Raw genomic sequence first — 23,669 nt, forward strand, 5'->3', positions numbered from 1 at the left:
TTTCCTTGAACCAGCTCAAAGTATTAACTAAAACTGGTGAAATGGTGATTTTTCTTCTTGACCTACCATAAAGATGAAACCCACATTGGTTGTGCTCTTGTAGATTACATTATTATGCTAAGCCGCGACAAAAATCAGAGAAACTCATTGTCTTGTTCTTTTTTTTTTTATCATAGGTGCAGCTTGCTTCTTTGTTTTGTAGATTGAATTCAAGATTCATTCTTTGTCTATTTCCAAGATAACCCAAAGTAATTTACAAGCTGAAGCACAATGTGAAATATGACATTTACATCAGAAATAGAACAAGTTGGTCAAAAGGAGCTAATCCTTTCATTCAGTTGTTCAGCAAGTATATATTAACCAGGTACTTCTCTAGAAGTCATCTTACTAGGTACCTATTATTATAATTAAATATAGAGTAACGCTCTGTAATAAGGGGGAAAGGGATGCATTTTCTAATAAGTTAAAACTATAAATTTCACACTAAAGATAAAATATTCCTAGAACAAAAATCAAGTAGATGAGTCATCTGGATCTTTATAGACAGGGCATGAGTAACCTAGTGGAGAAACTCAACACTACCATTTTGCAAAGGACAAGACATGCTGATCAAATGGCCAAGTCTTGAATCAATTTCCTGTATGCTTACTCTCTACAGGAATTGCAATCTTAGTCATCAAATAACACGGATCAATACCTGGCTTTGAGGGACTTCCCTGGAGGTTTAGTGGTTAAGAATTTGCCTTCCAGTGCAGGGGACATGGGTTCAATACCTGATCGGAGAACTGAGTTCCCACATGTTGCAGGGCAGCTAAGCCCACATTCCACAACTAGAGAAGCCTGTGTGCCACAACTAAGGCCCAAAGCAGCCAAATAATAAATAAATAAATATTTTAAAAATAACTGGCACTGAGAAGCATCTCTGAACAATCAGACAACAAATTTCCAGTTCTCACACTACACAGGGGAAAATATCCTCACCCTAGAAAACTTTGTTTTTCAGCAATGAATTCAGTGCGAGGTGATACCTATCATCTATATATGCTATGGTAAGCTTTCAAAATAAATATGCAATAGGCCTAAACTATTTACCATAACAAGTGTTAGGTATTGTTTAGTTTCTGTGTTGTGGGATTTGGATGACAACTTCTCAAGATACAGAAAGGAAAAGAATGTCTAAGACCTGTCTGAAGGAGCACCATTTGTTTCTTTGTGATTGACCCTGATTCTTCCAGCCTCCTTTCTACCCCCCACCCCATACATTTCCTGATTTGAAGTCGATAGAAAAAATTGAACATAGTAAAGAGTCCTTCATGAAGATGCAGGGAGATTGCAAACATGGAGGTAATATAGTGGTAAGATGAGGTCTCCGTTTCATGATTCTTTGATTCTTAAAATATTGTCATCTTTCTTGGACCTCTCCCTACTTGATATTCTGCAAGAATTTGGCATTTCTGACAACCCTGAGGTTTTTTAGATCCTGTCCTCATTGCTTTTAGGATATAAGTACTCTAGTGATGATCTCCTTCCCATTTGGTTCGCTTCTCACCCTTACCCTCTCTTCTCTCAGCAACATATTGGGTCTGCCATGTCCTACTGCCCCCTTTCAGACAGACACTTGACCCTCTGCTCAGCTCAATCTACCTCTTCCTGAGGGAAACTTACTCATGTCTACTGTTCCCATTGACCCCTCAGTTTCTCCATGAACACTCTCTTCCACAGAGCTGCAGATTTAACTGTGCCATCTAGCTTCCACTTGCCTGGCAGTTATTTAATGGGTTCTCTCACCAGCAACTCAAGCACAACGTGGCAGAAACAAAGGACATTTTCTTGCACTCTGTCTCATCCTGCACACTGTGCGTTAGGCAAAGGCACCCTCATTCGCCTAAATACACAGAAAACTATTTGCATATGTTGGTCACTATACCTCAATAGTTTCTAGAAAGGTGATGTTTTAACTGCATGTTGGTCATGAGCCACTTTGGGCATCCAGTAAAGGTCGTGTGCCCCTGTGATGGCCATGAGACCAGGCCTCTCACACCTCCAGTTGCAGGGAGCATCATTGACTGGGCATCCTGACTGCTGTGCTTAAAAACAGATCTGCTACCTTTACATCCCAGGTATGCCTCTGACTGGCTGTTCCCAGACAATTACTAAACACAGCAGGAATACTAAGGCACAGCCATTCCTGAGAGACAAGCGACTCCTCTGAGTAATTTGGCTGGAAGATTCCTCTATGGCCTTTTTTGAACCTTCTTTAGATGGAATAGCTTTCTAAAAGGATTTTACCAGAACTTCCTTCCTTCCCTCTCTGAAGGTTCTCCCAGCTTCTCCTAGCTCCCTCCCCATTTTTGCCCACAGGGATTTTGCCTAAGAAAATTCTTAAATGTTTAAAAGGATCTTGACATCTGCTTGTTGGGGGATGCAGTCTAAAAGAATCCTTTTCCCAGTTAAATTCACACTTGCATTTCCACAAAATCTGACACACAAATTTGAGATTTGTGCATCCCCTTAGTTCACTCATGGGACTTATAGGAGGAGCCCCTTGGGCACCATGATTGACCAGAGACATATTAATATATCTTTTGTTACCCAAACCTCATTGACCAGAGACGTATCAATACATTTTTAGAGAATGATAAAATTGACATTACTGTGTGAAGTTGTTAGAGCTTAAAACTGACCAAGGGTTCATTATACAACATACAATTGTCATTATCATTCACATTTTATTCCATTAGGCTTTTGTTTCAACCTTCCGTATATTATAAACATAAAATTTTCAAAAGTGATGCATCACAAGATTTTGAGAGAAGATTTTTTTGGTGAAAATTATGTACTTTCTCTGATTGTCCAAGTGACATATTTACTAATGTCTCAGAAGATGATAGCTCTTCAGAATATAGTTCTGATTCAGACGATGTGAATATTAGACCAAAGAAAAGACAAAAACCTGGGGCTTCCCTGGTGGTCCAGTGGTTAGGATGCTGTGCTTCCAATGCAGGGATGTAGGGGACACGGGTTTGATCCCTGGTTGGGGAACAAGATCTGACAGGTCTTGCTGTGCAGGGTGTCAAAAATAAATAAATAAATAAATAGACAAAAAAACTGAGTGATTGATTCTAATACAGAGAGTGAAAATTAAACTCCCAGGACTGGAGAATGCTCTACAAAAGAGTGGATTGAAGACATCTCATAAAAAATTAGAAGACTTTACAGGTGTGTCAGGTGTGTAGGTCTTCCCGGGTGGCGCTAGTGGTAAATAACCCGCCTGCCAATGCAGGAAACTAGAGACAGGGTTGGATCCCTGGGTCCAGAAGATCCCCCTGGAGAAGGGCGTGGCAATCCACTCTAGTATTCTTGCCTAGAGAGTCCCATGGAGAGAGGAGCCTGAAGGGCTATGGTCCATAGGGTCGCAAAGAGTCAGATACAACTGACGTGACTTAGCACACCACACAAGTATAACCATAGAATGCAGTAACCCACAGAGTATTAGTGAAATAGTAAAATTAAGTTTTGGCCGGCCAAAATAAAAATCGCTGGCCACAGCTGTTAGTTTCTGCAAGAATCCCCCAGTCAATAATGAGTTAAGAACGCTGCTGAGAACCTGCCCTTTTCTTTTCACCCCTACTACATTCCCTTTTCTTCTGACTCATCTTTCACCTGATACATAAGACAGTCTTATAATTTATACCTCTCCTTCCAAATATCTTTTTAAAATTCATTATTCATGATCCTTTAACTTTTTTCTAAAGAGAAAATCTACTTGCATCATTCACCTGTTCATAAACTTCCATTACTTGGAGGAGAGCCCATTGATCAAGGTTGTGTCTGCTCCACTCAACCTTCCATATTCATCATCCTGCCTCAGGCACAAGGAAGGTTTTGTCATCCCTTCTGTGGCTCCCACATTCTAAAATGGCCTTTCTCTTAGCTTTGCAGGTTAAAAATGATCCTCCACCTTTAAGGCCCAGTGTGACTGCCACTTCCCTCCTGAATATCACTTTATACCTTCATCTCAACATCCATCGTAAGTGGTTTTATGAGGAGCTGCCTTCCCCTCTATAGCGTAGAGTCCACACAGACTGCTTATGGATGTTTCCTCCCCACAGAGCAATGTCTTTCCCATAGCAACTGCTCCGTAAGTATTTGTGGACCTGAACCATATCCCAGCACCTACAGAATAAACTCTGTACTTGTCACATGAGCACTTAAGATCTTCCATAATCACGCTCCTTACGGCACTTTCTCCACCATGACAAGGTTGTCCTCAAGAAAACTTACACAAGGATGACTTTTTTGCCAGCAAATTGACCATCGTCTAGGGTCTGGTAGTCAGCTCTCAGAAACCAAAAGCGTATTTTTCCCATTAGCCAGAGTCAAGATGTAGAAAACCAGAATGCCAGTTTCTTATTTTACAGCAAGAAATTCTTATTATGGAGATTGTGTATGCTTAGTCATTCAGTCATGTCCAGCTCTTTGAGATCCCATGGGCTGTAGCCCTCCAGGCACCAGTGTCCATGGAATTTTCCGGGCAAGGATACTGAGTGGTTTGCCATTTTCTACTCCAGGGGATCTTCCTGATGCAGTGATCGAACCCACATCTCCTGAGTCACCTGCATTGGTAGGCAGATTCTTTACCACTGAGCCACCTGGGAAGACTAGAATACCTAAAATGTCTACAATCAGTAATCACCTCTCTGCAGGCAAATCTAAAAGGAATGTAAAGTTACAATCAAAAGACTGATTGGTGAGTCAGAAAGAGAAGAAGAATCAGATTAGCTGAATATTTAATAAGATCATTGGTCCATTTATTTATTCATCTAATTGAATATCTACTCAAGCCCTCTGATGCTGGCATTTCCCTATATTATATTCTTACCTATGAGGCCAAAAAACTATAAATCATTTGGGTAAAACTCCCTTCTTCTTGACAGAGTTTTATGGGGATGGCCAAATATCAGTTGCTAGGCTTTAAAGGTTGACTAACCCTCCTTTTTCGGATGGTTTTCTTTATGTCTGTTAATTTTACATATTGTATCTTGCTGCAGTGTAATCCCCTAGGTCAGAAATACAGCTAATATTTAAGGTGATTTGGCATAGCTGAACTCTGGCCCATTATGTATTGACAGCTTTCTCTCCTCTGTGTCCTTGGGAGAGTACATTGCCGTGGCCTGCTTGCTGTCCTTCAGGCATCTTCCACTTGTCCCCTTTACAGAGAGGCCAGCCCTGGCCTGCCTGCCATATTTTTCCTGATAACACAGCTCACTCAATTTTCCTGGGTCTGAAAGCTGCCTCTTACTACTGCTGACCCAGGTACATTCTTCCTATTTGGCACACCCATCCCCTGACCTCTTCCTCTCCGAAGCCTGCCCTCTCCTTCAAGATTCAAATCGGATTCCAGTTTCTCCTTGTTCTCCCCTCCAATCTGAACTCTCCCCGATTAGAACTTTCATTCATTCTGGAGGCCACTTACTGGCCACTTTACCCTCTGCTACTTGAGTTTTTACTTAACCTTCTATTGAGGGAATATGATGCATCGTTGACTAAATGGTAAACTCCTTGAAAACAAGAAGTTTGCTTATCATGTGACAGTTTAGACAACTGTAATGCATTTACAGGGACAGGGAAGACTCTCCCCAGCGCCGCTCTCTCCAGGACCTTCTGTCGTCACGATACTGCACGCTCTAGTATCACCTCCTTGTCAGTTTTCCCCTCTGGCCTTGATGTTCTTCTCATTTACTATGGACCTTTCTGCTATAGTCCAGCTTAAACCCTACTGACTCCATCCTTGCATCCCGTTCCCCGTCCCTGCCTTCCTCTCATCCCCTATCCTTTCCTGCTGCCTTGGCAGAGCCTATGGACTTCCCAGCCATCTCTTTCCCTCCTCAAACTAGCTCCAGAGGTGCACCCTGGCTTCCAGACTAGGAACCTTAACTCCAAGCTTCTTATCCTCCATCCAATCTGTGCCTCAACTAAAAATAAAGCTGCATGTTCTTGCTGAGTGTGCTGCCCTTAGAGCACCTATCCCCGATTCTCCATCCCCAACCCCAGCTGAAGGGGTCAGCAGAGGATATGTGGAAGCAAAGTGATGATGGCCCTTCCTAAGTAGCAAGTTACTGAGTCATTCCATCAGAACAAGATGTTCTGCTCCATTCCCTTGCATTTGCAGGAAGACTTTGTGTTCTGCCTCCCACACAATCAGCACCTTGGCCAGCACCGAAGGAGTCTGGCTTCACACTGTAGCAGCATGGATTCTTCCAAGGCCAAGGCCATGGGGTTAAGACCAAGGATGACCAGGTCAATAGATATGGGTTCTAGGACTGAACAGAGTCATGGTGACCACCAGGCACTCTCCACCATGCAAGAAAAAGAAAGGATCTGGGCAGTATTGAGTCTCACATGTGTGTTCATGGTAGGAGCTAGAGACTGGGCATGACTAGGTCTGAATGCCTGCCTCTTCTGCTGACTCTGGCAGCAGCATTCAAGATTGTGTACAAGCAGAGGATAGAGAACTCAAACATGGAAAAGTGGCAGCTCTCTATGTCCCATCATAGAAGAAAAGAAACAAAGTAGGAGGTTGGCCACTTCAGCCTTACCCAGGAAACACTCTCAGCCAAGTCTACTCTCTAAAGAGCTCCACTCTGAGAACCCAGATGTGGCTGAACCAATAGGACATCAATAGGAAATGGATTGGGCCAGTCCCTTGGAGTATAACTGGTATACTTCCTGGTCTTTTCTTTAGCAAAACTGAGACTGAAAAAGTGTAAGACTCTGAGACAACAGCCAGAAAAGAGAAATGCCCTTTGGAGGGGTTGTTCTCCCATAGGTGAAGAGCTACTTTGGCAGCCTCTGTAAATTTCAGCAGGCCAGGTGGGGCCCCTACTGTACTCTTTCACTGTGGCTTACCCTCTACCCCTCCTCCCCACCAGTCAGATAGATATCAGAGAGAACCTGACACCCACCAAACATGAGACTCCAGAATGAGGGGAGTTGGCAGACAATGGGGTCCCCACTGGTGCCCCTCAGATGCAACACTGATATTCTCAACCACAATAGTATTCGTGGCTTTAAAATGGCCTGTTTTTCCATTAAAAAAAAAAAGATAAGCAACTTGCTTGGAGTCACACAGTTGCTGCTGCTGCTGCTAAGTCATATGGGGTCCGACTTTGTGCGACCCCATAGACGGCAGCCCACCAGGCTTCCCCGTCCCTGGGATTCTCCAGGCAAGAAGACTGGAATGGGAGTCACACAGCTGGTAAGAAGCAAAGCCAGGACTTGAACTTACTTTGCCAGACACATAACCACTACACAGAAGTTGACTAAAGGTCAAAAATATTTTTTCTATTATTTCAAACATAGTTTAACAAAAATCTTTCCGAAATAGAGTGCACATTTCCATAGATTCAAAAACAGAGAAAAGGAAATGTTTCTGCTCCCTAGTCACTGAACAAAAACAGAGACTATCATGGCACGATCCCAATTTAACTCACAAATCTTCAAAAGAATTCCCCTAGGCCTTGCCTATGGGTGAACAAGAGAAGACAGAGGAAGCCTGCTCAACCTGCACTGCTTTCTTTACATGACTTTGTTCCCCCTTCCCTCCCCAGACGTATGCAAATGCACATTTCAGGGCTCGTTTATGTGTGCAACTAGTCCCCCCCACCCCCAGTACACCCTGGGAGAAGCCTGCACCACCCCCAGGCAGTGGCTCTGTGCTGCAGGCTTCTGTGTACTCGCTTCCTTGTGCAGGCTCCTCCTTGCATGAACACACTTTTCCAGGAGTGCTGTGTGTCCAGTTTCCAGTCTTGTTGCCTGGTGGTTCCTCCTTGATGGAAACCCTAATGCCGGTGGTTTTTCTCTAAGTCATGTGTAAAAACCATGTTGAGCTCCTGTGACCCAGATTTTGTGAGAAGCCAGAGGTTTACTCTCTGTTACGTCCTGTGGAAAGTGGTTGCTTTCAAACCAATGTTTTTCTTTGTTTGCTTGTTTTTCTTCCATTAGTCTCTTATTTTTGGTCCACTTTTGGTGCAAACTTGCTTTCCTTCATGTGGTAAAATCTACTTCCTGCTAGAATATTGTTTGACTTTGAGTTCATCGATATATTTTATGGTCCATTTTAGCCCATCATTTATTGCTCTGGAAGAGCATTTTAGCCAGTTCTTGATTCAGAATTGTTATCATGAATATACAGTAGTTGATTCTTTTTTTAAAAAATAGGGGGATAGTTGTTTGACAATATTGTGTTAGTTTCTGCTGTATGATGAAGTGAATCAGCTCTATGTATACATATTTCTATAGGGGATATGAGTATATCCCCTCCCTTTTGAATCTCCCTCTACCCACCCACATACCAGCCATCTAGGGTTAGCACAGAGCTCCGAGCTGAGCTCCCTGTGCTACAAAGCAGGTTCCTGCTAGCTATCCATTTCACATATGGTAGTCTTATATGTCAATCCCAATCCCCCAGTTCATCCCACCCCCCACCTCCTTGTGTCCACATGTCTGCCCTCTATGTCTGCTTCTCTATTCCCACCCTGCAAATAGGTTCATCTGCACCATTTTTCTAGATTCCACATACATACACTAATAGATGAAATTCGTTTTTCTCTTTCTGACCTACCTCACTCTGTATAACAGTCTCTAGGTCCATCCGTGTCTCCGCAAATGACCCAATTTCATTCCTTTTGTTGGCTGAGTGATATCCCATTGTGCATACGTACATCTTCTTTATCCATTCATCGGTTGATGGACATTTAAGATGCTTACAGTATTTGATTCTCATATAAAGTATGGTTCCAGGTCTAGAATTGTTTTTCTTTATTATTATTATTATGGCTCTAGACTTAGCGTTTCACTGGCTCTGACCACGTCTGTGGCTCCCATAGACACATCCCCTTTCTCTTCCTGGCTTGCTGCACTGCTCCTCATCTGAAGAGAAGGCGAAACTAGAGTCAGGTACTCGTTAAAAAGCCTGGTCCATGAGAGATGGTAAATCTAAGAAGAACCAGGGAAGTGAATACATGGCTTTGTTTGAGTCAGAGTTTCACACGTGAGGCTTTTTAAGACATCCTTCTGAGTCAGGGCTTTACTTTGGAGAGTTGAAGATGTAAGGCAGATAAGTGGGGTATCTCATTCCTTTGGTGACCCCACAGCATCCCAAAGGACAAAGGTGACCTTCTGTTGATTGACAATAGCCTGGATTCTATCATCAAGCTGAGGCTTTTCCTTGAAAAGTCTCACATTTTTAGTTGTGCTCGTGCCATCTTGGCTGAGCAAAAATGCGTGACGCAAAAGAACAGAGATACAATGTGCAACCATTACAGCTTTTCTCCCCAAGCTAAATTCTGGCCAGCAGAGTGGTTAATGACTTATTTGTGACTTCTGGACTTACTAATGTGGCATCCCAATTATTTGGGTAATGTAGGGCCTGGGGAATGTCCCCTCACATTTCTTTTCGTCTTGTCACCTTGTTTTTAAAAATTTTTTTTAATTAGAGGGTAATTTCTTTACAATATTGTGAAGGTTTTTTCCATACATCTACATGAATCAGTATTAGGCATACATGTCCCCTCCCCCTGGAACCCCCCTGCCACTTTTTTCCCCACTCCACCCCTCTAGGTTGTCACAGAGCACTGGCTTTGGGTTCCCTGTGTCATACATCGAACTCCCACTGGCTATCTATTTTACATATGGTAATGTATATGTTCCAATGCTACTCTCTCATATCATCCCAGCATCTCCTTCCCTCACTGTGTCCAAAGTGTCTGTGTCCCCTTTGTTGCCCTGCAAATAGAATCATCAGTACTATCTTTCTAGAGTCCATGTATATGCATTAGTATATGATACTTGCCTTTCTCGTTCTGACTTACTTCACTCTGTATAATACACTCTAGGTTCATCCACCTCATTAGAACTGACTCAGATGTGTTCCTTTTTATAACTGAGTAATATTCCTTTGTGTTATGTACTACAACTTCCTTATCCATTCATCTGTCGATGGACATTTAGATTGCTTCCATGCCCTAGCTATTGTAAACAGTGCTGCAATGAACATTGGGCTTCAGGGTATAGGCCCAATAGTGGGATTGCTGGGTTGTATGGTAGCTCTATTCCTAGCTTTTTAAGAAATCTCCATAGAGTTCTCCATACTGACTGTATCAATTTGCATTCCCAGTGTAAAAATGTAACATTCTTACAGTGTAATAGGGTTCCCTTTTCTTCACACCCTCTCCAGCATTTATTGTTTGTAGACTTTTTGATGATGGTCATTCTGTTGGTCACCTCTTTCTTTTTTAATTAATCGATTTATTTGGCTGCACCAGGTCTTAATTGCAGCATGTGGGATCTAGTTCTCTGACCAGGGATTGAACCTGGGCCCCCCTCACTGGGAGTGTGGAGTCTTAGCTGCTGGACCACTAGGAAAGTCCCCGTTTTGGTCACCTTTTAACTCTTGCCTTTCTTCCTTGGTCCTCTCTGTGAACACTGTCTTTCCAAATAGAGGCAGGGGCCCTGTCCTAAACCCTGTGACACCTGCTCTAAAGCACCATGATTAAAGGTGAATAGTCCTCAAAGCCAGGGATTTATGGTCCAAATTCTCCCAAATTACATTCAATAATGAGCAAACCCTTCTGATTCAGAGGACCTCCAGTTAATTAATTACAAGACCCAACTAAAATAATTTTTGGCAGATGTCATCCAAAACCTAATTGATTCATATCCAATTATCTCATAAAACAGGTACAGTTATTTAGAAACTAAAACAAGTACATCTTTCAATTAATGCATCCTGGCAGTTTCATCAGAACACTGCTTCGATCAAAACTATGTTATCTGTGGGCACATTATCCAGGTTTTATGCAGTCATTGAGGGGAACTAGTAACAACTGCTTGAATACTTTACAGGCACCAAACTTCTTTTCATGCTCTACAGTGTAAAATTTTCAGGACTTAATTAATCATTTTCTGAAGTACCAGAAAAGCCCCCAAACTATTTCTGAATGCAATTCTAGTTTTCTGCATCTGGCCTCCATGCAGTGGTAGGATGGCTGTCAATCTAAGCAGATAGCATATTTTGCCTACTCATATTTCATAAAATAGTATCAAATTTCCATCTGTTTATTTTTTAATTCCAAAGGACCCTGTTCCATCCCTGATTGACATACTGCCTGCCTTTAATATACAATGCCGAAAAATACAATGCCGAACTGTCAACTGTCCAGTTCTTATCAAAACCTCAGGTTGAGATTGTTGGACAGTCATTTGAAATATATGACATATATATGACCCAACTCCACATAAAGTCTATCCTTCGATCAAAGTTGACATCAGAAGTCTCAGAACTGAAGCAAGTGGTCTTGGCCTCTGCAGAATTGTCTTTCCTGAGCTGAACTTCAGGAGTCATGCCCTTGAATTTGATCTGGAGACACTAGAGGAAAAATCTTATAAGACTAGATGCCACATGTGCTGTAGGAATGTGACTTGAAGACATTTACTCTCAGTCAGAGCCCCTTTTATGAACCTACTGTGAAAGGTATTTTAGAATCCAAGCTAATATAATCTATAGCCACCCGAGGGGAGATAAACCTTGTTAAAAGCAAGAGTGTCACTTACTCTAGGCTGCAATAATGGGTAGGTTCCTCCAGTCTGGATATCAATATGATGGTGCCTGGAGAAGCCCCTTAACTCAGGACCTTATGGATCCGTTAAAAACTCCAGTGGGAACTATATACTTTATACTCTTTACAGTGACAGGGGTTTCTGGACCATGAGGTTGTGGTATCAGCTCCCAGACCTGAATGAAAGGATTGGCTGTTTGGGACTTTGAGAATCATTTTGTTTTCCTTCTTGTGCCTTGCTCCATTCCTGCTGGTGAATATGCTCTAAACTGTTCTTGCCCCACCCTCCACTGAGTTGGAATCTTCTTTTTTGTTTCAGAGCATTTTCTGTGACAGTCTGTGCCCATCTCATGTTTATGTCACAAGAGCCTTTGGCAATTGTGGGCTGACACCTCTGCAAGTGCCCCATGCCAAGTTCATTCCCCAGCCCAAGCAAACTCTCTTTCCATCCTCAATGGCCCCAGTCTACAACCTCCACGAAATCTGATACAGCTTGTTCAGCACCAAGGCAACGAGAGGGTTTATGTCTGCTTCTATGTCCTTGGAAAAGTAATTTTCTGTTGAATTGCACATTGAGCAGAAAGTTAGAGCACCAGGACAACCTCTGTCTGACTCTTCTAAGAAGCAGCTGCCCCAGCTGCTGCAGCTCAGAAAAACACTGAAGAATTTTACTGCTAGCGTGGTGGGAGGAACAGGGCTGTGGTACCTTTGGACTTGAATTTGGAGCCTGGGTTTGCCTCCTATTCATAGGAAGTGTGTGATCCAAGGCAAGCTAGGTAATCTCTCTGAGGCTGCTTCATTTACAAATAGTACTTACCTTGGCAAGATTGTAGTAAGCATTGCAAACTCCCCCTTCTCTTGAAGCAAGGAGGCGGGAGTGGGGAGGTGGGGAGAGGAGAGAGCAAGATAGATCTGTACATATTTTTTTCAATGAGAATAAAATCTTCATCTCCCTTTTTTTCCCTTGGACTCTGAGAAAGCTTAAAAGATAAATTGGATATTCAATTTGAACAGTAAAGTAGATAAAATCTTCTGACCTATAATTTCGAATGTTTATTTCTCCTAGATCTTTTTGTTCCTGCTTTCACCTATTTCTGGGTCCTCCTTTAAAAATCATATTTATGGTTCATTATTTCATGTGGATTTTTTTATTCATATGGGTTTTGTGCTCTGCTTGAGGTTTGAAGAACATCTCAAATTTTTTTATGGAATGAGATGTGGCTACACATAAATATGCATATATTGCTTGTTCAGAGACGATGTGAACATTTTTGTGGCTCTCTGTAATAATACACTGGAGAAAGCCATCTCACACCCTGTCTTTCTTACTCTTCCCAGTGACCTTGTGAAATAGATATTATTAACTCCCATTTCTGAGAGGAGCAGCTCGGGCTCCAGGAGTGACTTTCCTCAGATTATTTAACCTCTCCCAAGGGTCAGAATTTCATGGGCAAACCAAGCCTTTTGGACCCCAGCCTAATGCTCTTTCTTTCACCATGAAGCTGCCTCTCCAGAGAATTAACGATGTTCACATCGTTTCAGATTTGCTGTTGGGCTTAATAAATAATACCCATGGCAATAGCCCAGGCTAAGTTCCGGGCGTTTTATACACACTATCTCACTTAGCGCTTCCCACAGGCCAACCATGTAGCCGCTGTGTTAGCCTCTCTTATAAACCATGAACTACATAAAGGTGGGTGCTTCCCAGGTGGCTCAGTCAGTAAAGAATCTGTCTGCAATGCCATGGGGACTGCCTGCAAAGCAAGAGACGTGGGTTCGATCCCTGGGTCAGGAAGATCCCCTGGCGAAGGAAATGGCAACCCATTCCAGTTGGACGATCCCATGGACAGAGAAGCCTGGTGGGCCACAGTCCATAGGGCCGCAAATAGTCAGACACAACTTAGTTGCTAAACCACTACCACATGAAGGCCGGCTTCCCAAGGTGAAGGTCAGTAAGGGGAGGGCTTGGGATTTGAACCCAGGTTCGTACAACTTGAGAGTTCTTGCTCTTAACTACTACCCTCCAAGAGCACCAGCTCTGTCACTGAGTGACAGTTCCTGGGAGCCATGTTCAAAGGACTCTGGGCTTGTGTGATGTCGCCGTGCAGCTGTGATAGAAGCAGACAGCAGCAGCAGGCTGGCCCTGCTCCCCTGACCTCTCCCTGGAAGGAAGCTGGCTCTAGGCAGGCTGCGGATGGCTGGGCCACTAACCCACTGCCGCCCATCAAAGTCCCAGGCCTCTGTGATCTCATTCGGGTCTGTGAGGGCCACTCTCACTGCCTTTGAGTCCCAATTCACGCTCTCCTTGAGGGTCAACCTGTGAACTGTGATTTTCTTAGCATTCTCTTTGCTGCCTGCTCTAAGATCTTCACATATATGGTAATAACAAAATACGCATTCCAGGTACTGGCCCTTAGAAGTATCCGGGGACTGTTTTTGGAAGTATAATTATTACCTTGATGTCTCTTCTTTTTATCTTTGGGATTTATTCAGCTTTTGGAGGCTTTTACCTTAAGATATGCTTTTGGGTTACAATAAACAAGGCTAAATATTTCTGGAAATATTCAAAGAGAGAGTTCTTTTTCATCTTTTTACGTGTACCAATTCTTTTCATGTGAGTAGGATTATTTTATTTTCTCTGTGAATGGTTGCCCCTCTTGACCGAAGCTCCAGGTTTGCCTTTTTTCCTCTATCCCCAGCTCCTAGCCACACCTGAGGTCCAACCTCCATCCACCAGTGCATAACTCATTGCAGATAGCTGCACAATTACTTGAAGCCCTGGTTTTGTTTGGGTTCTTTCCAGTCATGAAAGGGTTATAATAACCACCCCTTCTACCTCTTGGGGGTTAAGAAGATCTAATGAGATATTGTATGTTAAAGTGCTTTGAAAACCATACGCTGCCATAAAAATGTAAGATCACCACCGTGGTCCCTGGTGCAGATTTCTGATAAAAGGGCACATGCTTAATGGATCGGCCAGCATTAATTACCAAAGCACTTGGGCCTGCAGCCTAATTATCTGAAAGAAGAGTTGAAAATTCTACCGCTTTGTCATTTTGCCTACCTGTTATGAATTGCAGGCATTGATTCGGGAATGGATGCTTTGATGACCAGCATTTTTATCCAGATCATAACAATCAAGTCTGCAGTGAATATGAGAAGAACAGGGTGTTGTGAGTGCTGCTTCCGTTACAGGGACACGTTTCACTCTTCCTGGAACGAGGGTTGGCAAATTACAGCCAATGGGCCAAATGCGGCCCACACTTGTTATTTAGACACCCCACATACTAAGAATGGCTTTTACCCTTTTAAATAACTGAAAAAAGATCAAAAGAAAAATCATATTTTGTGGCATGTGAAAATTATATGGAATTCAAATTTCAGGGTCTATAATGCTTTGACTTTTACCGGTAAATTCTGTGAAAATGTGTTTTCTCTCCCGTTCTATAAATACCTACATAATATTCTCAGTCTCACCTGTCTGCCAGCAAAGTCTCAAATACGTACTATCTGGCCCTTTACGCAGAAAGCTTGTTGACCCCTGTCTGGAAGCATTCATTCTGCACTTGAATCCAAGGCACTCAGAGGTTCTCAGCAATCTGAGTGCTGCCATGCCACCCAGGGACTTAATTTGTGCAGAGATTCTACGGGAGAGATGTTCTATATACAGAAAAGGCTGAGGCTTGGGCACCGAAAGGGCAGAAGGATCCGTCTGGGCCTCAGCCAGGATGGGAATGACCCAAACAGAAGAGAGATATATCGACATAAAGCTAACAGTGGAAGGAAGCGGCTCCCCAGTCCCCTTGGTGACGTGATGTGACCCAGGTATGATGAGGCCCTGCGTGTGGTCCCAGTTCTCTCCCCACTCGACTCAACACTGTTTATTCCATTGCCGTCTTCCTTTCATTACTGAGCAATAGGTGTTTTACTAAGGCTCTCTTGGGAGTCACGGAAGGAGGGAGTTTGCAAGGCTGAACGCACAGCACTTAGTGTCCTCTACACTCCAGTACTCTTGCCTGGAAAATCCCATGGATGGAGGAGCCTGGTAGGCTGCAGTCCATGGGGTCGCTACGAGTCAGACATGACTGAGCAACTTCATTCTCACTTTTCACTTTCACACATTGGAGAAGGAAATGGCAACCCACTCCAGTGTTCTTGCCTGGAGAATCCCAGGGACGGGGGAGCCTGGTGGGCTGCCGTCTATGGGGTCACACAGAGTTGGACACGACTGAAGTGACTTAGCAGCAGCAGCAGCAGCAGCAACCTCCCCTGGGCTTTTCTCCATGCCTCATTCCCACCCCCCACACCCCCACCAGCTGTCCGTTCAGCAGCCCATCCTCCTCTCCCACCACCTGAGTTGCTCCCAGCCCCTCAGAACCTGCCGGCCCCACCAGTCTCTGCCTCACCTTCTCTCTGGGCCTTTGACTCCCACTAGCCACCCCCACTCCTGCATCTCCACACTGACCAGTTAACTCTGCCTTGAGGTTTGCCAGCAAGTTCCTTCCTTATTGGGGGAGGAGGCAATAAACAGCTTATGAGCTTTCCCGACCCACAGAACACTGCGGAGTGTGGCCCTACCATAAGCGCCTCCACTGGCGGTCTGGAAATATCGGCCAGTGGTGCCATCTCGGCGGATTTCTCACACACGGGAGGGCAGAGACGTGGGTGAGGACAACGGAACCGGGCCCGCAGCAGAGGTGGAGATCAAAGCCTGAGGAATATTTTCCCAGCGCCTGCCAACACCTGGTGCGTGGAGTTGAGACCTGGAGAAACTGGAAAGGCCAGCTCAGAAGTGACTGGGACTGTGCCCAGGCTGGACAAAAACATATCTGGAACCGCCTGTGGTTCTGGGGGCTGTCTGCCCACCAGTGTCGAGTCACTGTCAGGCTTTATCCAGTCGGTGCATTGTGCAACGTCAACTATGCTACTTCACACAGCTTAGCTGATGAGGGACGGACCCGAGAGAACTGAAGAAGGGGAGACTGTACAAATCGCCCAGGCTCCCCGAGGTTAATGACCTGGGTAAAGTCACTGACCGGCCCTTTGATTAAGGAGGGCCGCGATCCCGAGGGCCCGGGAAGACAGCTGAGCCACCTGTGGGCCCAAGGACAGAATGTCGCAGGGGACTTCCGGACAGGGGCCCTTTCCTGGGAACGCGCTGCTGTGAGAAAATGAAGGCTTATTTTGCCACCAACTCCTTGAAGCAGAAATGAAGTCTCAGGGAGTAAAATAACCCTGATTAGCACGGCACTACAGAGAAGCCTCCAGGGTCTGATTTCACAGCCCCTCTGGACTCTCTCTTCAGGCAGTTAAGCGCTCCCAAGAAAATCTCTTCTCTTTATGTGGCTTCTTCAGTCGCATCATTTTGTGAAACAATTTTTGAAAGACGAAACACAATAAACCCCCACGCTTGTGTTTCTCTTATCTGTGATGCTTCTTGAAATGTTCAACTAATCTTTAATATGCTTAATTTCTGCCCCCCAAACCTCAACCATTAAATTAAAAAAAAAGGGTGGGGGGGTGGAAAGCAGACGTCCCTTGTGTTACTCAGCAAGTGTGTGATTTGTAAGATTCTAAAAATCCTTCCAGCCCTGCTTATTTTGACAAAACTTCTTAACACTCCAAGCAATGAACTACAGGGCATAAAAGTATAATCTGCAGAGAAAACCTTAATCCTCCATAGTAACCTATTTGAATCTCCTCAAACACATTTCGGTGTGTAGGCCTAGAGAATTAAGTCAATTGTTTGATCTGAGAAGAAAGGCAATTAGGGCACTCTCTTGATCTTTCTGGTTGAATTCTAGTCAGGGGCAGCCACTGTTCTCAACAGCTCCATTTGAGACCCCTATTATTATAATAATAGAGGTGAGCGTTAGAATTGCTACATTTAAGGGTCTTGCTGCATTTTCATTATGAGTTGTTTTATCTGAGAGTTTCCAGTGGTGATGGGCTAATATTCAGCATACAAATATTAAGCTAGGCTTTTTGTATTTTTGTCTTCAAACTTCATTTAAAGCTTTTTCTTTAGTTGGACACATATTTCAGCAGAAATGAAAGAAAACTTTCAGAAGCATCTATGGGGCAGCAGGACAGACGTGTTCATTCACGGCTGGGTTGTGGACAGAGATCTGATGGGGTCTTCAAAGGGACGTCTCTGGGGCCACTGACAGTGCAAGACAGAGTTGGAGAAGCCAGTTGGGGTAGTCGTGAGGGAAAATGGGAATTCCACCCTTATTTGCTTATAGCAATTCCTGAATTTGCACATAGGAGCAACAATGTAATTGGAGGTGCCAACTGCAGCTGTGTTTTGATATATAATTGTGTGTGTGTGTGTGTGTGTGTGTGTGTGTTGGTCATGTCCGATTTTTTCCAACCCCATAGACTATAGCCCACCAGGCTCTTCTGTCCAAGGAATTCTACAGGCAAGAATACTGGAGCAGATTGCCATTCCCTTCTCCAGGGTATCTTCCCGACCCAGGGATAGAACCCAGGTCTCCTGTGTTGCAGACAGATTCTTTACCATCTGAGCCACTAAGGAAGCCCTAGATATAGTTATATGGGACTGAATAAAGATCTTTTGTATTTGTCCATAGCAAGGGAGCTGCTGCTGGAGATGATAGGGTGACTAAAGCCTGTCCCAAGGCACCCATCGGTGGCATCACTGATGACCAAGCCTTTCCTCAGGTTTCTGTGGCTTATCTCATCACCTAGAACAAAGCTCCTGGACCTATTCTTTGTCCGTATATGTGAACTCCAGGCCTCAGAGAGGTCTGAGAGCAGCAGGTTCATGAAGACGAAGGAGGTCAAGCTCCCCTGCTTCTTGCCAGATCCCACTGGGTTCAAGCTCTCCTCCTCCAGCCCCAAGCTCCCAGCCAAGTCCAAGGGCAGGAGGGCCAGAGAGGGTGCAGATGCTGTGCTCTCCAGTGGCACATTCTGTTCACCTCACTTTCAGAGTTCCTGCAGGACGGTGGCTCAGAGGAAGCTGGAGTTCTGCTCCAGGGTAGTTGAGGCTTGTGAAAGCATGGCAAGGAGGAGCCTGGCTATTTTTATTCAGCTCACAGTGACAGTAAGCCCACAGAGAGCCCATGGTTCAAAGGTGGATTAGTGATGGTCCAGTCTACCAGGAGCTTGTGGTCTAACAGGCAAAGACAGGTGAGTCAAGAGATGGTAACAACACAGTGTGACAAATGTGGTTCAGGGGGAGCCCAAGCATATACACTTAACCTACATTTAAGGTCCAAGGGACGGTCTGCAAAACATTGTTTCTGAGCTGAGGCTCAGAAGACTAGTAAGGAGGTGGCCTGTTTGGGGCAGTGCAAGACCCGGGAGGGGAGAGAAAAGAGAAGGTGTTTATGTATCTGCAACTTGTTGTCTGAGGCTGGAGTGCGGTGTGAGGAGGCGGGGCCAATAGGAGAAGCTGATGTCTGGGTGGGAGGGGACTGAATGCCAAGATAAGAAATTTGGGCTTTATCCTACAGGGAAAGGGGAACCCATGACATATTTTTAAACAGGATAGTAACATGAAATGATTAACCGTTTAGAAAGAAAAAGGGAATGTGTTCACTTTCCGATTCTGCAAAACAAATGACCACAAACTCAGTTGCCTAAAACACCATCGCTCACTTAGCCAAGGTGACACATGAATTAATCATCATGATCATCTAGTCCCCCAAAGATTAGAGAATAGACACTGCTGAATTTATTATTTCAGGGATGGGAGGAAAACCGTGAAATATACACGTGCCATAGAATTTGAACCTAAGCTTAAACTCGAGCCTGCAGATATAATAGAGAGAATAAAGGAAAAACGTGAATGACACCATGAGAAAGCAATGTATCACATGCAGAATGTGGGAAATTCCATGGAACAAAGGGACTGGAGGAAAGTTCCAGATTAAATATCAGTTCAGTCATATCCGACTCTTTGCGACCCAATGAACTGCAGCACTCCAGGCTTCCCTGTCCATCACCAGTTCCTGGAGCTTGCTCAAACTCACGACCATTGAGTTGGTGATGCCATCCAACCATCTCGTCCTCTGTTGTCCCCTTCTCCTCCTGTCTTCAATCTTGCTCAGAATCAGGGTCTTTTCCAATAAGTTACCTCTTCATATCAGGTGGCCAAAGTATTGGCGTTTCAGGTTCGGTGTCAGTCCTTTCAGTGAATATTCAGGGCTGATCTCCTTTAGGATTGACTAGTTGGATCTCCTTGAAGTCCAAGGGACTGTCAAGAGCCTTCTCCAACACCACAGTTCAAAAGCATCAATTCTTCAGTACTCAGCTTTCTTTATGGTCCAATTCTCACATCGATACATGACTAATATGTGAACCGTGAACTTCCAGATGTTTAAGCTGGTTTTAGAAAAGGCAGAGGAACCAGAGATCAAATTGCTAACATCCGCTGGATCATGGAAAAAGCAAGAGAGTTCTAGATAAACATCTATTTCTGCTTTATTGACTATGCCAAAGCCTTTGACTGTGTGGATCACAATCAACTGTGGAAAATTCTGAAAGAGATGGGAATACTAGACCACCTGACCTGCCTCTTGAGAAACTAGTATGCAGGTCAGAAAGCAACAGTTAGTACTGGACATGGAATAACGGACTGGTTCCAAATAGAAAAAGGAGAACGTCAAGGCTGTGTATTGTCACCCTTACTTATATGCAGAGTACATCATGAGGCATGCTGGGCTGGAAGAAGCACAAGCTGGAATCAAGATTGCCAGGAGAAATATCAATAACCTCAGATATGCAGATGACACCACCCTTATGGCAGAAAGTAAAGAGGAACGAAAAAGCCTGTTGATGAAAGTGAAAGAGGAGAGTGAAAAAGTTGGCTTGAAGCTCAACATTCAGAAAACTAAGATCATGGCATCTGGTCCCATCACTTCATGGGAAATAGATGGGGAAACAGGGGAAACAGTGTCAGACTTTATTTTAGGGGGCTCCAAAATCACTGCAGATGCTGACTGCAGCCAGGAAATTAAAAGACGTTTACTCCTTGCAAGGAAAGTTATGACCAACCTGGAGAACATATTAAAATGCAGAGACATTACTTTGTCAACAGAGGTCCATCTAGTCAAGGTTGTGGTTTTTCCAGTGGTCATGTCTGGATGTGAGAGTTGGACTGTGAAGAAAGCTGATCACCAAAGAATTGATGCTTTTGAACTGTGGTGTTGGAGAAGACTCTTGAGAGTCCCTTGGACTGCAAGGAGATCCAACCAGTCCATTCTAAGGGAGATCGATCCTGGGTATTCATTGGAAGGACTGACGTTGAAGCTGAAACTCTAATACTTTGGCCACCTTGTGCGAAGAGTTGACTCACTGGAAAAGACTCTGATGCTGGGAGGGATTGGGGGCAGGAGGAGAAGGGGACGACAGAGGATGAGATGGCTGGATGGCATCACCGACTCGATAGACATGAGTTTGAGTGAACTCTGGGTGTTGGTGATGGACAGGGAGGCCTGGTGTGCTGTGATTCATGGGGTCGCAAAGAGTTGGACACAACTGAGCAACTGAAATGAACTGAACTTGACTAGACGGACCTTTGCTGGCAAAGTAATGTCTCTGCTTTTTAATATGCTGTCTAGTTTGGTCATTGGAGAAGGCAATGGCACCCCACTCCAGTACTCTTGTCTGGAGAATCCCATGGATGGAGGAGCCTGGTGGGCTGCAGTCCATGAGGTCGCTAAGAGTCGGACACGACTGAGCAACTTCACTTTCACTTTTCATTTTCATGCATTGGAGAAGGAAATGGCAACCCACTCCAGTATTCTTGCCTGGAGAATCCCAGGGATGGGAGAGCCTGGTGGGCTGCCGTCTATGGGGTCGCACAGAGTCGGACACGACTGAAGTGACTTAGCAGCATCAGCAGCAGCAGGTTGGTCATATTTTCTTCCAAGAAGCAGGTGTCTTTTCATTTCATGGCTTCAGTCACCATCTGCAGTGATTTTGGAACCTAAGAAAATAAAGTCGGATTTCCCAACCTGGAGATCTGGCAAAGGGACTGAGAATCCCCAGGGAATTTGACTTTGGAGGCCAGTGGGATTTGATTACAGAACTTCCACAGGACTGGGGAAACAGACTCTTGGAGGACAGAAACAAAACCTTGTGCACACCAGGACCCAGGAGAAACGAGTGGTGACCCCACAAGAGACTGAGGCAGACTTGCCTGTGAATGTCCAGGAGTCTCCGATGGAGGCGTAGGTTGACAGTGGCCTGCTGCAGGGTCAGGGGCACTGAATACAACAATGCTGGCATAAGTCTTTTTGAAGGAGATCACCATTACTGCCATTACCCTTACCTTAGTTTGGCCTCAGGCCAAATAACAGGGAGGGAACACAGCCACACCCATCAACAGAAAATTGGATTAAAGATTTACTGAGAACTGCCCCAAAAGTGTTCTTGCCTGGAGAATCCCAGGGACGGGGGAGCCTGGTGGGCTTCCGTCTATGGGGTCACACAGAGTCGGACACGACTGAAGTGACTTAGCAGCAGCAGCAGCAGCAGCCCCAAAAGATGATGCTGTGAAAGTGCTGCACTCAATATGCCAGCAGATTTGGAAAACTCAGCAGTGGCCACAGGACTGGAAAAAGTCAGTCTTCATTCCAATCCCAAAGAAAGGCAATGCCAAAGAATGCTCAAACTACCGCACAATTGTACTCATCTTACACGCTAGTAAAGTCATGCTCAAAATTCTCCAAGCCAGGCTTCAGCAATATGTGAACTGTGAACTCCGAGATGTTCAAGCTGGTTTTAGAAAAGGCAGAGGCACCAGAGATCAAATTGCCAACATCCGCTGGATCATGGAGAAAGCAAGAGAGTTCCAGAAAACCATCTATTTCTGCTTCATTGACTATGCCAAGGCCTTTGACTGTGTGGATCACAATAAACTGTGGAACATTCTGAAAGAGATGGGAATCCCAGACCACCTGACCTGCCTCTTGAGAAACCTGTATGCAGGTCAGGAAGCAACAGTCAGAACTGTACATGGAACAACAGACTGGTTCCAATAGAAAAAGGAGTATGTCAAGGCTGTATATTGTCACCTTGCTTATTTAACTTATATGCAGAGTACATCATGAGGAACGCTGGGCTGGAAGAAGCACAAGCTGGCATCAAGATTGCTGGGAGAAATATCAATAACCTCAGATATGCAGATGACACTACCCTTATGCCAGTAAGTGAAGAGGAACTAAAAAGCCTCTTGATGAAAGTGAAAGAGGAGAGTGAAAATGTTGGCTTGAAGCTCAACATTCAGAAAACTAAGATCATGGCATCTGGTCCCATCACTTCATGGGAAATAGATGGAGAAACAGTGGAAACAGTGTCAGACTTTATTTTGGGGGGCTCCAAAATCACTGCAGATGCTGATTGCAGCCAGGAAATTAAAAGACGCTTACTCCTTGGAAGGAAAGTTATGACCAACCTTGATAGTATATTAAAAAGCAGAGACATTACTTTGCCAACCAAGGTCCGTATAGTCAAGGCTATGGTTTTTCCCGTGGTCATGTATGGATGTGAGAGTTGGACTGTAAAGAAGGCTGATCACTGAAGAATTGATGCTTTTGAACTGTGGTGTTGGAGAAGACTCTTGAGAGTCCCTTGGACTGCAAGGAGATCCAACCAGTCCATTCTAAAGGAGATCAATCCTGGATGTTCATTGGAAGGACTGATGCTAAAGCTAAAACTGCAATACTTTGGCCACCTCATGCAACGAGCTGACTCACTGGAAAAGACTCTGATGCTGGGAAAAGTTGGGGGCGGGAGAAGGGGACGACGGAGAATGAGATGGCTGGTTGGCATCGCCGACTCTGTGGACATGAGTTTGAGTGAACTCCGGGAGTTGGTGATGGACAGGGAGGCCTGGCATGCTGTGATTCATGGGGTCACAGAGAGTCAGACACGACTGAGCAACTGAACTGAACTGAACTGAGAAATGCCCCAGTAAAAAGCTGAGAACAAGACCCAGATTCCCCCACAGCCAGTCCCTTCCATCAGGAAGTTTTCACAAGCCTTTTTTCCTTTCCTCAGAGGGCAGACAGAATGAAAACT

This window comes from Moschus berezovskii, chromosome 18, assembly GCF_049115385.1.
Source record: "Moschus berezovskii isolate FMDL1 chromosome 18, NW_MosBer_1.0, whole genome shotgun sequence".
NCBI classification, from domain to species: Eukaryota; Metazoa; Chordata; class Mammalia; order Artiodactyla; family Moschidae; genus Moschus; species Moschus berezovskii.